Source organism: Monodelphis domestica, chromosome 5 (assembly GCF_027887165.1).
Source record: "Monodelphis domestica isolate mMonDom1 chromosome 5, mMonDom1.pri, whole genome shotgun sequence".
Lineage (NCBI taxonomy): Eukaryota > Metazoa > Chordata > Mammalia > Didelphimorphia > Didelphidae > Monodelphis > Monodelphis domestica.
Genome location: NC_077231.1, coordinates 197498365 through 197515898, shown reverse-complemented (window position 1 = coordinate 197515898; position 17534 = coordinate 197498365).

Here is a 17534-nt window from a genome sequence, read left to right as displayed (position 1 = left end):
AAAACTGACTATATTCTTACAGGGAAAGTATGGTCATTCAACACAACAGAAGAGTTCCAAGCTTTCATAAATAAAAGACCAGACCTGAACAGAAAATTTAATGTCAAATCACAGAACTCAAGAGAATCATCAAAAGGTAATAAAAAAAGAGGGGGGAAAACAAACAAACAAAACAACAACAAAAATTTTTTAAGAGACTCAATGAGTTAAAATGATATGTATCCCTGTAAGAAAAGAGGTCATTGGTAACTCTTAAAAACTGTTGCTATCACCTGAGCAGCTAGAAGAATTACACTCAGAGGGAACAGTGACAAACTGTATAGGATGAAAGGACAAGACATAAATAGGTATATAGATATATGCATGCATAAATACATATACATGTGTATATATATATATATATATATACATAAGTAGAGCTAAAAAAGGAAATAGGTTATGACTAAAAAAATGGGAAAAGAAACAAATGGGGGTAAATTTATATGTCACAAAGAAGCTCATGGCAGGAAGGGGGAGAACATCGATACACTGGAAGGGTAAAGAGGTTGGAGACAGGAAATACTCAACTCTTATGTACTTTGAAACTGACCCAAAGAGGGAAGAACAATCCAATCCATTGGGGAAGAGAATAGATTTGCGCCCTATAGGGGAACAGAAGGTTAAAAAACAGACTGGTGGGGAGGGAAGCAGTACAAGGGAGGGAGAGGGTGGGGGAAAATTTTTAAAAGACTACAGGGGAAAATAAGGGAGGGAATAAAAAGGGAGGGGGTAGAAAGGGAAGTAAAATAAAGGGGGGCAATAGAGGGGGCCTGACTATAAACAAACATTGGTATAGAAGGAAATAGTGAAAGAAGAAAAGGCAGGACCAGGAGTAGAAATCAAAATGCTGTGTAATACACAGCTAGTAATCATAAATCTGAATGGAAATGGAATGAACTCACCCATAAAATGCAAGCGAATAGCAGAGTGGATTAGAATCCAAAACCCTACCATATGCTGTCTGCAAGAAACACACATGAGGAAGGTAGATACTCATAGGGTGAAAGTAAGAGGATGGAGCTAAACCTATTGGGTATCAAATGATAAAAAGAAGGCAGGAGTCTCAATCATGATATATGACAAAGCCAAAGTAAAAATAAATCTAGTTAAAAGAGATAGGGAAGGTAATTACATCCTGATAAAAGGCAGTATAGACAATGAGGAAATATCTGTACTCAATATGTATGCACCAAATTGCAGAGCATCCACATTTTTAAAGGAGAAACTAGAGGAGCTAAAGAATGAAATAGATAGAAAAACTATACTAGTGGGAGATCTGAAACTTCCCCTATCAAACTAGATAAATCAAATAAAAAAATAAATAAAAACGAGATGAGAAAAGCAAATGAAATCTTAGAAAAAAATTAGAGTTAGTAGACATATGGAGAAAAATAAATAGGGAAAAAAGGAATACACCTTCTTTTCAGCAGTACATGGTACATTCACAAAAATTGACCATGTACTAGGGCACAAAATCATTGCAAACAAGTACAAAGGGCAGAAATAATAAATGCAACCTTCTCAGACCACAATGCAATAAAATAATAATTAGTAAGGGTACATGGATAGATAAATCAAAAATTAATTGGAAATTAAATAATATGATTCTCCAAAACCAGCTAGTTAAAGAACAAATCATAGAAACCATTAATAAATTCATTGAAGAAAATGACAATGGTGAGACATCCTTTCAAAACCTATGGGATGCAGCCAAAGCAGTACTCAGGGGGAAATTTATATCCTTGAGTTCATATATAAATAAAGAAGGGCAGAGGTCAATAAATTGGGCATGCGGATTAAAAAACTAGAAAGTGAAGAAATTAAAAACCCTCAGATGAAGACTAAATTAGAGATCCTAAAAATCAAAGGAGAAATTAATAAAAGTGAAAGTCAAAGAACTATTGATTTAATAAATAAGTCTAGAAGCTGGTATTTTGAAAAAAACAAATAAAATTGACAAAGTACTAGTCAGTCTAATAAAAAAAAGGAAAGAATAAAACCAAATTGACAGTATACAAGATGAAAAGGGAGACCTCACCTCTAATGAAGAGGAAATCAAGGCAATCATTAAAAACTACTATACCCAATTATATGGCAAAAATATGACAATCTAAGTGACATGAATGAATACTTACAAAAATATAAATTGCCTAGACTAAAAGAAGAAGAAATAAATTACCTAAACAACCCCATACCAGAAAAAGAAACTGAACAAACCATCAAAGATTTCCCTAAGAAAAAATCCCCAGGTCCAGATGGATTCACAAATAAATTCTATCAAACATTCAAAGAATAGCTAACTTCAATACTATACAAACTATTTGACAGAATAAGCCAAGAAGGGGTTCTACCAAATTCATTTTATGACACAAACATGGCACTGATCCCAAAGCCAGGCAGGTTAAAAACAGAGAAAGAAAACTATAGGCCAATCTCTCTAATGAATATAGATGCAAATATCTTAAACAGGATACTAGCAAAAAGACCCCAGCAAGTCATCACAAGGGTTATCCACTATGATCAGGTAGCATTCATACCAGAAATGCAAGGATGGTTCAATATTAGGAAAACCATCCACGTAATTGACCATATAAACAAGCAAACTGACAAAAATCACATGATTAACTCAATAGACACAGGAAGAGCCTTTAACAAAATACAACACCCATTCCTATTGAAAACACTAGAAAGTATAGGAATAGAAGGACCTTACCTAAAAATAATAAAAAGTATATATCTAAAACATCAGCAAACATCATCTGCAATGGGGAAAATCTCAAAGCCTTACCAATAAGATCAGGAGTAAAACAAGGATGCCCATTATCACCTTTATTATTAAATATTGTACTAGAAACACTAGCAGTAGCAATTAGAGAAGAAAAAGAAATTGAAGGTATTAAAATTGGCAATGAGGAAACCAAGCTGTCACTCTTTGCGGATGATATGATGATTTACTTAAAGAATCACAGGGAATCAACCAAAAAGCTAATCGAAATAATCAACAACTTTAGCAAAGTTGCAGGATACAAAATAAATCCACATAAGTCATCAGCATTTCTATATATCTCCAACCCAGTTCAGCAGCAAGAATTAGAAAGAGGCATACCATTTAAAGTCACCCGAGACAATATAAAATACTTAGGAATCTATCTGCCGAGACAAACACAGGAACTATATGAACACAACTACAAAACACTCTCCACACAATTAAAACTAGATCTAAACAATTGGAAAAATATTATTGCTCATGGGTGGGAAGAGCTAACATAATAAAAATGACCATCCTACCCAAACTTGTCTATCTATTTAGTGCCATACCCATTGAACTACCAAAAAACTATTTTACTGAATTAGAGAAAACCATAACAAAGTTCATTTGGAAGAATAAAGATCAAGGATATCTAGGGAAATAATGGAAAAAAAATACAAAGGAATGTGGCCTTGCAGTCCCAGATCTCAAACTATATTACAAGGCAGCGGTCATCAAAACAATTTGGTACTGGCTAAGAGACAGAAAGGAGGATCACTGGAATAGACTTGGGGTAAATGACCTCAGTAAGACAGTCTTTGACAAACCCAAAGACCCCACCTTTGGGACAAAAATCCAGTATTTGATAAAAACTGCTGGGAAAATTGGAAAACAGTGTGGGAGAGATTAGGTTTGGATCAACACCTCACACCCTACACCAAGATAAACTCAGAATGGGTGAATGAATTGAATATAAAAAGGAAACTATAAGTAAATTAGGTGAACACAGAATAGTATACATGTCAGACCTTTGGGAAGTGAAAGATTTTATAACCAAGCAAGACTTAGAAAGAGTCACAAAATGCAAAATAAAGAATTTTGACTACATCAAATTAAAATTTTTTTGTAGAAACAAAACCAATGTAACTAATATTAGAAGGAAAGCAACAAATTGGGAAACAATCTTCATAAGAAAAACTTCTGACAAAGGTCTAATTACTCAAATCTATAAAGAGCTAAACCAGTTGTACAAAAAATCAAGCCATTCTCCAATTGAGAAATGGGCAAAGGACATGAATAGGCAATTTTCAATTAATGAAATCAAGACTATTAATAAGCACATGAAAAAGTGTTCTAGATCTCTTTTGATCAGAGAGATGCAAATCAAAACAACTTTGAGGTATCACCTCACACCTAGCAGATTGTTCAACATGACAGCAAAGGAAAGTAATGAATGCTGGAGGGGATGTGGCAAAGTAGGGATATTAATGCATTGCTGGTGGAGTTGTGAATTGATCCAACCATTCTGGAGGGCAGTTTGGAACTATGCCCAAAGGGCGATAAAAGACTGTCTGCCCTTTGATCTAGCCATAGCACTGCTGGGCTTGTACCCCAAAGAGATAATAAGGAAAAAGACTTGTACAAGAATATTCATAGCTGTGCTCTTTGTGGTGGCCAAAAATTGGAAAATGAGTGGATGCCCTATAATTGGAGAATGGCTGAACAAATTGTGGTATATGTTGGTGATGGAATACTATTGTGCTCAAAGGAATAATAAAGTGGAGGAATTCCATGGACCCTGGAACAACCTCCAGGAAGTGATGCAGAATGAGAGGAGCAGAACCAGGTGAACATTGTACACAGAGACTGACACATTGTGGTACAAGAGAACTTAATGGACTTCTCCAGTAATGGCTTTACAGTGTCCCTGAACTACCTGTAGCGATTTATGAGGAAAAAAAAAAACAGTATCCTCAAGCAGAGGACAAACTGAGAGAGTAAAAACACATAGGAAATGCAACTGCTTGACTACAGAGGTTGAGGGGACATGATGGAGGAGAGAAGGTAAATGAGCGCCTTAATGCAAATACCAACAACAAGGAAATGGGTTCAGAGCAAGGATACATGTGATACCCAGACGAATCGCGGGTTGGCTAGGGAAGGGGTGGCAGAGGGTTGGGGGGGAGGAAAAGAAAATTATCTGTTTCCAATGAATAATGTATGAAAATGGACAAATAAAATAACTTTTTAAAAAATTAAAAAATAAATAAATACATTTTTATAATGAATTATTTCTTCCCTTACGTACTACCCTATTCACTGAAAGTATTTAATCACAAGTTATTTGTTTAACAGAGAAAGGGTAGTAGAACCAAGTAGAATAAGTCTATAATTCAATTCTTAAATATTTTTTCTCATCTTTTAATTTTCCTCCACCATTTTTGACTTCAGACTTCCATTACCTCATGAGTAACCCTACCTTGTTTACCAAGTCATATAACTAGAACCATCCAAAAGGAATAATATATAATAACCCTAACCTTAGCCTTCTCTCTGACATGTATTAGCTAAGGGACATTGAGCAAATTACCTCATTTCTCAGTATCCATGGCAAATTTCTAGCACTTTAAGTTTCATAAAAAATGATAACCTCGATTGGTAGAGAGAGTTTCCCATACTAAAGGAATCCCTTTCTATTAATTATTAGAGGAGAGACAATGAGTGGGTTTTGAACTGGCTTCAGTCAAGAAGAGCTATGTTCAAATCAGTCTTCAGATACATGTTAAAGGTGTATCAAAAGGTAAGTAATTTAACTATCTCATTATCCCAAATATCTAATAGTAAAAGTTGAAAAAGGAAAGTTGTTGATCTGTACTAATAGTTACTAACCTCTAGAAGATTCCTATTCTGATGCAACTACTATTCAAGGCAAAACTGGTCAAGTCTGTCTCATTTGCAACTGTCTGATTATAGCATTTTTTCCTACTGGTGTCATTCCCTTTCAACTTCTTGTAGCTGTATACTTCAATGATTTCTGATGTTCCTGCTCATTTCACTCTAAGAAAGGAGAACATTCCCTAAAGGCAGACACATGCTTATTGAAAGGACATAACACCTGCTTGTTGATTCCTTGGTTGACTGGTTTTGTAGTGGTAGGATGGTTTTCTCAGGAGATGCCTGTTAATAATATTCTACCTCCTGGTACTTGGAAAAACAGAAGATATGTTTATAAAAGAAATCAGATATTTAGTAGGAATCCCTGTGGTCATTGTAGGGAATCAAACCTTTCTTCAAGTCGTGATAACCAATGTTATTTCCCTTCCACAAAATTCCTCTATAGAAGTCTCATCCTGGTGTGTAACTTATATGTTCAATGGTTGTTCCAGAGGTCTATAAAAGCCTTCTAAGGATGCTATAATGGCTTTTTGTATTTGCCTTAAGGTTGACCTTCCAAAAAAACCATCCTAGCTAAGTATGGGAATAGGTATATCATCAGGGTTACCCACCAGCTATTAAATATTTTCATTTTTAGCAGCTCATGAAATAGATTAGTGAAATACCAAGGGGACATTCATCTGGATAAGAAGCTGTTCACACTGGATAGAGAATTGGATTTAGAGTCAAGAAGTCCTTAGTTTAAACCCAGATTCAGATAATTACTAACTATGTAAGCCTGGAAATGTCATTTAAATTCAGTCTCTGTAAAATGGGGTAATAATATCCCCATCTCTCTGGATTATTGTGACAATAAAATGAAATAACATTTATCTCATTTTAATAAGCTATTAAATTATTTTAGATATTTTAATTACATTAATCAATATAGAATACATTGCATTAAATAATATATTTGTATTTTGCAAATATTTAAGTGCTTTATAAACATTACTACTATGACTGATATATAGTATACTAAATTTAATGAGTATTTTATATACATTAAGCCATTAGGATTTACCTCATAGATACAAGTGTATCCTTAAAATATTGAATTGTTATTTCATTATAAAACTATTGTTAACACATATCTGGATATTTGTTGTTGTTGCCAATACTTAAATACATATTTGCTTATTGTCCTCATTTAAACTCATGCCATATGAGTCAGGGCTAAGTGAACCTACTCACAAAATTCCTTTTCTATTTTTTGTATATAACACAGCTATGTTTACTAACATTTAGGTTCTGGAAGGAAAGACATTGTCTTTCAATTGGATGAGACACTTTTATACAAAGTTCTAGAGTGTAAAAAATATATGCTTTCAATTTTTAATAAGTTTTTGAATGTCTAGATTTTGAAACAAAATGATTGATGTTTGGTAGAATATATCTTAGTCAGAGATGATGAATGGTTCTCTACTTGGAAGCCTTCTTATTTCCTTTCAGCTTTGCTAAATTATCTCACATGTAAACTAATAAAAGAATCGATATACCAACATTGCCACACCATAGGGGAAAAGAATAAATTAAGCTATTTTTTTAAATAGCTTAGAGGGAAATTGGGCTGAGAAGAATGGTTGAAAATCATTTCACAGGTTAAGAATACCAGAAAGTAGTTCCCAAGAATTCCATCTTGGATGACAAAACTAAGATCACAAGGACTAAACATGATTCTCCCTTTCTAAAATAAAAGGAAAATAGGGGTCATATAAAATAAAATAAAACAAACAAAAATGGGCACCCACAGCTGACAACCCTGATTTCTCAGTCTTTTGTATTTAGCACCTAGACAATTTTGTAAGCAGCTAACTTCAAGTCTTATATTAGGTAGCACAGTAGGTTCAAAGTAAAACATCATCCTACTCTTGCCCTTTGCAAAATTCTGGATTGTTTTACAGTCATTTTGTTGTGTTATCAGTGTTTACATGTTGTTTCCCACTTAAATGGCCTACCCAAGAACTATGCAGTTCCAAATGGCTCTTTATTATCACCTTTAAAGTTTTCCTGGTTTCATTCATCCTTTTTACTTCTTAATATAGTCAGAGTTAGAGAATCAAAGAAGTATAATTAGTAGACTTATGAAATTAACTTCATATGATGAGTCAAGGGAGTCTCATAAAGATTATATGATGCCCAAAGCCACGGGGCATTCATGCTATGACAAAACTTGGTTTCCTGATTCCTTATTTAGGGCCTTTTATTCTCTTATTACTTAATGCTGCGTTTTAGTCATTTTACTTCAAGCCATCTATAAGAACTAAATTATCTAAATTTTTTAATATGTAGTATTTTGAAATATGCAAAGCATTTTATAGACAAAATCTCATTTGAGTATCATGAATATAGAAATAATACTCTCTATTTTTAGATGAGATTAAGATAGATTAAATGATTTGCTCTTAGTCATACAACTACTGTAAGAAGTAGGATTTGAATCCAGGTCTATATGATGTCAAGTATTGGACAATGATTCTACAAAATGTACCACATTGCCTCTTTAAGAAATATTTGTGAAACAGCTAATGCATAAGTAGTGTTACACTCTGTTAGGTGCAATGAAAATTACAAAAGAAGTATTTAACATGGTCCCTCCCCTTAGCATATTTGTAACCTCTGATATGCCTGCTCAGTTCTGACATAATTTATCAATATCAAATGATAGATAGACAGATAGATAGGTAGGTAGGTAAGTAGGTAGCTAAGTTAGTGGCACTGGATAATCCTCATAATTAATTTTTTCTTTTGGATTTTTCTTCTGAATCAAAAATGATAACATAGATTATAACCTCTCCAAAATTCTCTCTCAAGTTTACTAAAAATTGAATAATCCATGGGATTTATACACACAATTATATATATATATATATATATGTATATATATATAGTGACAAGGAAATCACTTTAAAAGACTGATATATATTAATTTAAGGTCGCCAAGGAATTCAGCTATGTAATTCCTAAATGAAAACTCAAGTCAACCGTCAACCTTTTATAGAGTTTAATTACAAACAAGAGGAAGAAAGGAATTAGAGAGAGAGAGAGAGAGAGGGAGAGAGAAAGGGGAGAGAAGGGAATAGGGCTTAAATACCCCTTCTCTTTAGGCTGGGCCAAAAGGCCCAAGCCCTTAGATAGCTGAGGCAAAGAAAGGAGATCAGTCCCTATTACTCACGTGACCAAAATGGAGAAACAGTCTCAGGGGCCTCCACCTCCAGCTTCCTTCAGAGCAGCACAACCTCTCAGAGCCAAAAAAGTCTCCAACCAACCACCCTGAGTCCTCAGACCCCTCTATCTTTAAGGAAACCATCCAAGTTTCCTCCCCTCAGTTCTCACATATACCAATCACTGTCCATGTCTTCCCTGTGCCAATGGTGGCTCTAGCTTAACCCAGGACCGCCCAGATGTCTGTGGCTTTGCACATGTCTGTTGAAGGTCATATTCTCAAATAATTAAAATCTTTGATCCTTTGCTACAGCCCTTCCTAAATCCTGTTACCCTGAGTAGGGTAGAGATTGGAATAATTAAATTTTGATCTATGCTGCAGCCCTTCCTAAATCCTGTTAGGACTGAGTGGGGTGGAAATTGTATTTTCCAAGACCTGGTTCTGTCATTCCAAGTATCTCTATTGTATCAATTCTAAAATCAATCATGACTCAAAGAAATTCCTGTTCTGTGCTTAAGCATAGGTCAAAGCCCTTTCCATTGTTCAGCAAAAGGTTTCTGTCCTAAAGTAATCTTAAGTAGGGAGGAGAAGGAACCTCCCATGCCAATGGGGTTCACATTCCAATAGACTATCAGTAAGAAATTTTCCAAGTATGAAATTTCCCAATGGTGGAATTTCCAACATTTGTAAGTCTAAGAAATTTTAAGGTTTACAATATATACATATATATATGTATATATATGTATATATATATATACATATATATATACATATATATATGCACAACTAACTTCTGTGACTTGCAAATAAATTCTCACTTTTTAAAAAGGGCAATATTTAGAACCTGATATTCTCCTGAATGAGTACAGTATGTGTTTGTATGTGTGTATTGGAGTAAGGGGAGTATATAACAAAGCAAAAAATATACTTCTACAAAACTTTTTTTTTTTGTGGGCAAAATTGCACAGGGCTAACTTTTATTTATCTTACAAAATGAGTTTTAATGTTAATGGAACTTAAACCTAAGTTCATCTTATCTTGAGAACTCTGAATTTCCACTTTTCACTTAATAGCTACTTTTCTTGGCTTACTCATGTTCATGTTGCTTTGCAGGTCTTCTTTGAGAAGATTGTGTCAAAAGGTGAGGTGTATTTTTCTGGATAATTAAAAAAAAGTGGAAACTTCTTTTATAGAGTTGGGAATTACTTTTTGTTAGAGTCACTCCTTAGCTGATAGAAATGACAAGGGTTGTCAGTTACTATGTAGAAGGCAAAGGCACCACCCCACAGGAAAAATAAAAAAGGACTGTTCATTTTTATCTCAGTGAAAATCCTAGAAATGACTCTGGCAGACCATTAGGAAAAAAAAATCACATGATTATAACTCCCATTTCTGGCTTTATTATGGTTGTTTCATCCCTGCCAACTGATGTTCTATCAAGAAATTCTGACTTACCTGGACAAAGGAAGGATTATTTGAATAGAAAAAGGAGTTAGCTGTCTTTCCTATTCTAATTACAATCATTGTCATCAACCAGAGTCACATCAATTTCAGTGATTCAGAATACCAGTGAGCAGCTATTTCATTAATGCTTAATAGATTCAGAAATAGAGACTTCTGAAGTTCCCAGTTTCCTGAATTCTAGTTTCCTACTTGTTTCACCCTCCATGCCCAATTACTGAAGCTAAAGAACAGATCAAAATGAGACTACACAATGGATTTAATCATTGGATTCTGAAATAGGAAAAGGTTTCTATTATCTGTCTGAGAAGAGATGAGGTCTTAACATTATCATGCTACAATCCTCTGACCATTTGTTATAAGGACTTGAATAAGAGCAACATGAACCTATTGTCATAACAATCTCTGAAATAAAAAAGGAAATAGTACAAGGATAATTTGCTATTGTTGTAACCTAAAAATATGATTCATTTATAGCTTGTAAACTTACAACATCTTCTTAAGGAAAGGTGAGGAGTATAGGGAAGAAAATAGGGATGAAAAATAAGACTAAAGAAATTTCTTGAAAGCTAAGACTTTTACATGAAGCATATAAACTGTGTCTCATATTTTGGAAGCAGGAAATTAAATCACATAATACTAGTTATAGAAACCGAATTTTGACTAACTGCATCTAAAATCTGAATGTTTCCTAAGAACTTTATAAAACATTATCCTCATCCATATCATAGTGTTATCTGGATATCAGAATGAAATAAACAGTTGTAAGTGTTATTTGGATCATTTTAATGAGGATAGAGTTGAATTTATTGAATGTACTTTGAAATAGCTCAATATTTCATAAACAAAATTATCCAACATGGGGAAGAGCAATGTACAAAAAAGGGGGGGTCTAAATTAGGGGATATTTGTAAAAAACCTTTTAGAAAAATGTCATAAAGTTTTGGTTATTGTAACAAGGAAATCACTTTAAAAGACTGATATATATTAATTTAAGGTCGCCAAGGAATTCAGCTATGTAATTCCTAAATGAAAACTCAAGTCAGCCATCAACCTTTTATAGAGTTTAATTACAAACAGGAGGAAGAAAGGGATTAGAGAGAGAGAGAGAGAGAGAGGGAGAGAGAAAGGGGAGAGAAGGGAATAGGGCTTAAATACCCCTTCTGTTTAGGCTGGGCCAAAAGGCCCGAGCCCTTAGATAGCTGGGGCAAAGAAAAGAGATCAGTCCCTATTACTCCAGTAACCAAAAGGGAGAAACAGTCTCACGGGCCTCCACCTCCAGCTTCCTTTAGAGCAAGCTCCTCAGAGCACCTCTCCAACCACTCAGAGCCAAAACTCTCCAACCACCCTTCAGACCTCAGACCCCTCTATCTTTCAGGAAACCATCCAAGTTCCCTCCCCTCAGTTCTCACATCTACCAATCACTGTCCATCATTTTCCCTGTGCCAATGGTGGCTCTAGCTTAACCCAGGACCTCCCAGAGGTGTGTGGCTTTGCACATGTCTGTTGGAGGTCATATTCTCAAATAATTAAATCTTGATCTTTTGCTACAGCCCTTCCTATATCCTGTTAGGACTGAGTAGGGTGGAGATTGCAATTTCCAAGACTTGGTTCTGTCATTCCAAGTATCTCCATTGTATCAATTCTAAAATCAATCATGACTCAAAGAAATTCCTGTTCTATGCTTAAGCATAGGTCAAAGTCCTTTCCATTGTTCAGCAAAAGGTTTCTGTCCTAAAGTAATCTTAAGAAGGGAGGAGAAGGAACCTCCCATGCCAATGGGGTTCACATTCCAATAGCCAAGACCCACTATCAATAGGAAATTTTTCAAGTATAAAATTTCCCAATGGTGAAATTTCCAACATTTATAAGTCTAAGAAATTTTAAGGTTTAGATTATTTTGATGAATTATGGAAATCATCATTTATATTATTGATTCCATTTCTGAAGGAGCATTATGAGATGGTATAAAAACTATTTAATCTTGAGAATCTGAGTTGTAGTTCTGACACTGCCAATTATGCACTCAATCAAATCTGGTAACTACTTATCTCCCATAGCTTCATCTGTGAAATGGGAATAAAAATTATATTAGAATATAAGCTTCTTGAAGTTAAGAATTATTTTAGGTGTTTCTTTGTATCTCCAAGCCCTGGTAATTGCCTTGAATGACATGGTGTTGTGTTGTGTTTTGTTTTTTAACAAAAAAAAAAAACAAAACAGGGAGGAGATGGTACAATGGAGAGTCTGTAAGAAGACTTGGAGGACTTCCATTCAATTTGAAGACTTACAAGCAGCAAAAGTTCAGACCTCTGAAAACCCTTCCTTACCAATTACAAACTGAATGCTCCTAAGGTACTGAAATTCAAACTTAACAACAGGATAGAGCCAGGGAACCCTCCTTCTGGACTCAAATCAAAAGGTACCCCCCCAAAAGCCAGAATCCTAGATCACTTGGGTCTAAGGGGAAGGCAGAAGGAAGATCCCAGGACTCCTACCCCCAACTCAGAGTGCTGAGCCTACAGCAGCAGCAGCGGGAACCTCTGGGCAGGCAAAAGGGCTTCAGTGCCAGCTGTTCGGAAGGGCGCACCTTGAAAGCAACCTGGGCCAGTCTTGGAGCATCCAACACAGATGGCAGGGAAGCAGCCTGAGAGAGACCGGGGGAGCCGGAAGCCCCCTGGCTGGGTCCTTCCATTGGAGTCTCACTGGAGGTTTTTGCCTTGGGGCACATCTAGTCCAATCCAGCTGAACATAATCCCATCAGGAATCCTCAGAGCTCAGGGAGGCCAGGACCCCTCTCCCCTTAGAGTACAGGGCCCTCTGAAAGGACAGGAACCTCAGGGCTGGCAAAGGCACTGAGGTACCTTGCGGACAGTGCTGTGCCAGGCTCAGAGCATGGAAGTAAAGCAGCAGAGAAGCAACTGGAGGGAATTGAAAGCAGTAACACCCGAAACGCCAGCAGGCAGGGGAGGTCAGACCCTGGGCTTCCCCGGGAAGACAGTGCAGCTCCGGAGAACAGACAATTTGCCTGGGGCTAAAGCCTTGGGTCATCAGACAGATACACTAAGAGTCAGTCCTCCTCACTCAGATTTTTGACTGGAAAGGGGAAGAAAAACCATAGAGATAACAAAGATTACAGAAGTAGAAAAACCTCCAAACACAAGAAAAGCAAGAAGAAGGGGGTGACTTTAGACACATTTTATGGAGCAAAAATACAAAATACAGAGGAGATAGAAGAGGAAACACAATCAAATGATCCAAAACCTTCCAAAGGAAATGGAAATTCTCCACAAACTCTTGAAGAATTTAAATCGGAAATTATCAAAAAGATGGAAGCCTCTGGCAGGAAAAATGGGAAACAATACAAAAGGAACACAGCAATCTGAGAGACCAAAATATGCAAATTCAGAAACAGCTTGAAGCCTCAAAAAAAAAAGGTCAGACCAAACTGAAAAGGAAAACCAGTCTTTACAGGTCAGAATCAGGCAACTGGAAGACAATGATCTTGGAAAAGAGCAAGAATTAATGAAGCAAAGTCAAAAAATTAAAGAATTAGAAGATAACATAAAATATCTTACTGACAAGGTGACAGACCTGGTAAACAGAGGAAGGAGAGACAATCTGAGAATCATTGGTCTACCAGAAAAGCCAGAAATAAATAGTAATCTTGATATCATAATATAGGATATCATCAAAAAAAAAAAAACTGCCTGAAGATTCTAGAACAAGGGGACAAAAATATGCATTGAAAGAGTTCACAGAAAACCCTCTATACTAAATCCCCAAAAGACAACTCACAGGAATGTAATTGCTACATTCAAAAGCCTCCAAGCAAAAGAAAAAATCTTACAAGAAGCCAGAAAAAGATAATTTAGATATAAAGGAACACCAATAAGGATCACACAGGAACTAGCAATTTCCACTCTAAACGACTGTAAAGCATGGAACATGATATTCAGAAAAGCAAGAGAGCTGGGTCTTCAACCAATAATCAATTATGCATCAAAACTGACTATATACTTCCAGGGGAAAATATGGGCATTCAACAAAATACAAGATTTCCAAGCATTTGTAAAAAAAAAAAAAGACCAGAGCTCCGGTGAAAGTTTGACATACAAACACAAAGAGCAAGATAAACATGAAAAGGTTAATATGAAAGAAAGGGAAAAGGAGAAAAAATGTTATCTTTTTCTTTTATTAAAACTCTCTTCTATAAAGACTACATTTATATCAATTTATATATATATATATTAATATATGGGGAAATGTAATGCTTAACTCTCAAAAATTGCATGCATAATTAGAGTAGTAAGAAGAATCATACATAGGGAAAGTTTCGGGTATCAAGATGATATGGAGAAAGGGGGGATAGAAAGAAAAAGGGAGGGGGAATCATTGTTATTACTAAGATATACTTCAAGAAAGGGAAAAAAACTAAATATAATAATTTTTCTCACACAAAGATACACATGGGAAGGGGAGGGAAAGATTTCTCCTATAAGAAGGAGATGAAGAGAGTTTTTACTTAAACCTTACTCTCAGTGAAATCAACTCTGAGAGGGAAGAACATCCAGATCCATTGGGATCTTGAAATTTATCTTATCCAACAGGGTAAGTGAGAAGGGAAAACCAAGGGGAGTAGGGGGGAAGCTAACACAAAAATGGAGGAAAGGGGAGGGTAGAGGGGATGGGAACAAAAAGGGAGGGGCTAGAAAGGGAAACAAAACAAGGGAGGAAACTAGGGGGACTGATTTAAAATAAATCACTTACTTAAAAGGTTATAGCTAAAGAAGAATGGTCAGAATTAGGGGAGTATATCAAAATGCCAGGGAGTCCACAAGTGACAATCATAACTTTGAACGTGAATGGGATGAACTCACCCATAAAATATAGACGAATAACAGAATGTATTAGAATCCAATACCCTACCATATGTTGTCTTCAAGAAACACACATGAGGCAGGTAGACACTCACAAGGTCAGAATTAAAGGATGGAGTAAGAGCTTCTGGTCCTCTACTGATAAAAAGACAACAGGAGTTGCAATCATGATATCTGAGAAAGCCAAAGTAAAAGTAGAACTGATTAAAAGGGATATGGAATGTAACTATATTTTGTTAAAAGGGACTTTAGATAATGAGGAAATATCACTAATCAACATGTATGCACCAAATAGTAGATCACCCAAATTTCTAATGGAGAAACTAGGAAAATTGAAGGAAGAAATAGACAGTAAAACCATTTTAGTGGGAGATTTGAACCAACCACTATCAAATTTAGATAAATCAAATCAAAAAATAAATAAGAAAGAGGTAAAAGAAGGGAATGAAATCTTCAAAAAAGTAGAGTTAATAGAAATGTTGAGAAAAATAAATAGGGACAAAAAGTAATACACCATCTTCTCAGCACCACATGGCATATTCACAAGGATTGACCATACACTAGGTCACAGAAACATGGCATACAAATGCAGAAAAGCAGAAATAATAAATTCAGCCTTTTCAGATCATAAGGCAATAAAAATAATGATCAGTAAGGGTACATGGAGAACCAAATAAAAATTAATTGGAAATTAATTAATATGATACTACAAAATCAGAGAACAAATAATAGAAACAATTATTAATTTCATCGAGGAAAATGACAATGGTGAGACATCATTTCAAACCTTATGGGATGCAGCCAAAGCAGTAATCAGAGGAAAATTCATATCCCTGTGTGCATATATTAACAAACTAGGAAGGGCAGAGGTCAATGAATTTGACATACAAATCAAAAAACTTGAAAATAAACCACATAAAACCCCCCAGAAGAAAACCAAACTAGAGATCCTAAAATTAAGGGAGAAATTAATAAAATCGAACGTGATAAAACTATTAAACTAATAAATAAGACTAGAAGCTGGTACTTTGAAAAAAACAAATAAAACAGACAAAGTACTGGTCAATCTAATTAAGAAAAGGAAAGAAGAACAGCAAATTAACAGTATCAAAGACGAAAAGAGGGACATCACCTCCAATGAAGAGGAAGTTAAGGCAATCATTAAAAATTACTTCCCCCTATTATATGGCAATAAATATAACAATCTAGGTGATATGGATGAATATTTACAAAAATAACCTGCCTAGACTAACAAAAGAAGAAATAGAATTCTTAAATAATCCCATATCAGAAAATGAAATCCAACAGGCCATCAAAGTACTCCCTATGAAAAAATCCCCAGGGCCTGATAGATTCACATGTGAATTCTATCAAACATTCAAAGAACAGCTAATCCCAATACTATACAAACTATTTGACATAATAAGCAGAGGGAGTTCTACCAAATTCGTTTTATGACACAAACATGGTACTTCTTCCAAAGCCAGGCAGGTCAAAAACAGAGAAAGAAAATTATAGACCAATCTTCCTAATGAATATAGATGCAAAAACCTTAAATAGGATACTAGCAAAAAGACTCCAGCAAGTGATCAAAAAGGTCATTCACCATGATCAAGTAGGATTTATACCAGGGATGCAGGGCTGGTTCAATATTAGGAAAACCATCCACATAATTGACCACATCAAGAAGCAAACCAACAAAAATCACATGATTAATTCAATAGACACAGAGAAAGCTTTTGATAAAATACAACACCCATTCCTATTAAAAACACTAGAAAGCATAGGAATAGAAGGGTCATTCCTAAAAAGAATAAACAATATATATCTAAAACCATCAGCTAATATCATCTGCAATGGGGATAAACTAGATGCATTCCCAATAAGATCAGGAGTGAAACAAGGATGCCCATTATCACTTCTATCATTTGACATTGTACTAGAAACACTAGCAGTAGCAATTAGAGAAGAAAAAGAAATCGAAAGCTTCAAAATAGGCCAGGAGGAGACCAAGTTATCACTCTTTGCAGATGACATGATGGTCTACTTAATGAATCCTAGAGATTCAACCAAAAAGCTAATTGAAATAATCAACAACTTTAGCAAAGATGCAGGATACAAAATAAACCCACATAAGTCATCAGCATTTCTATATATTTCCAACACAGCCCAGCAGCAAGAACTAAAAAGAGAAATCCCATTCAAAATCACCTTAGACCAAATAAAATACTTAGGAATCTATCTCCCGAGACAAACACAGGAACTATATGAGCACAACTACAAAACCCTCCACACAATTAAAACT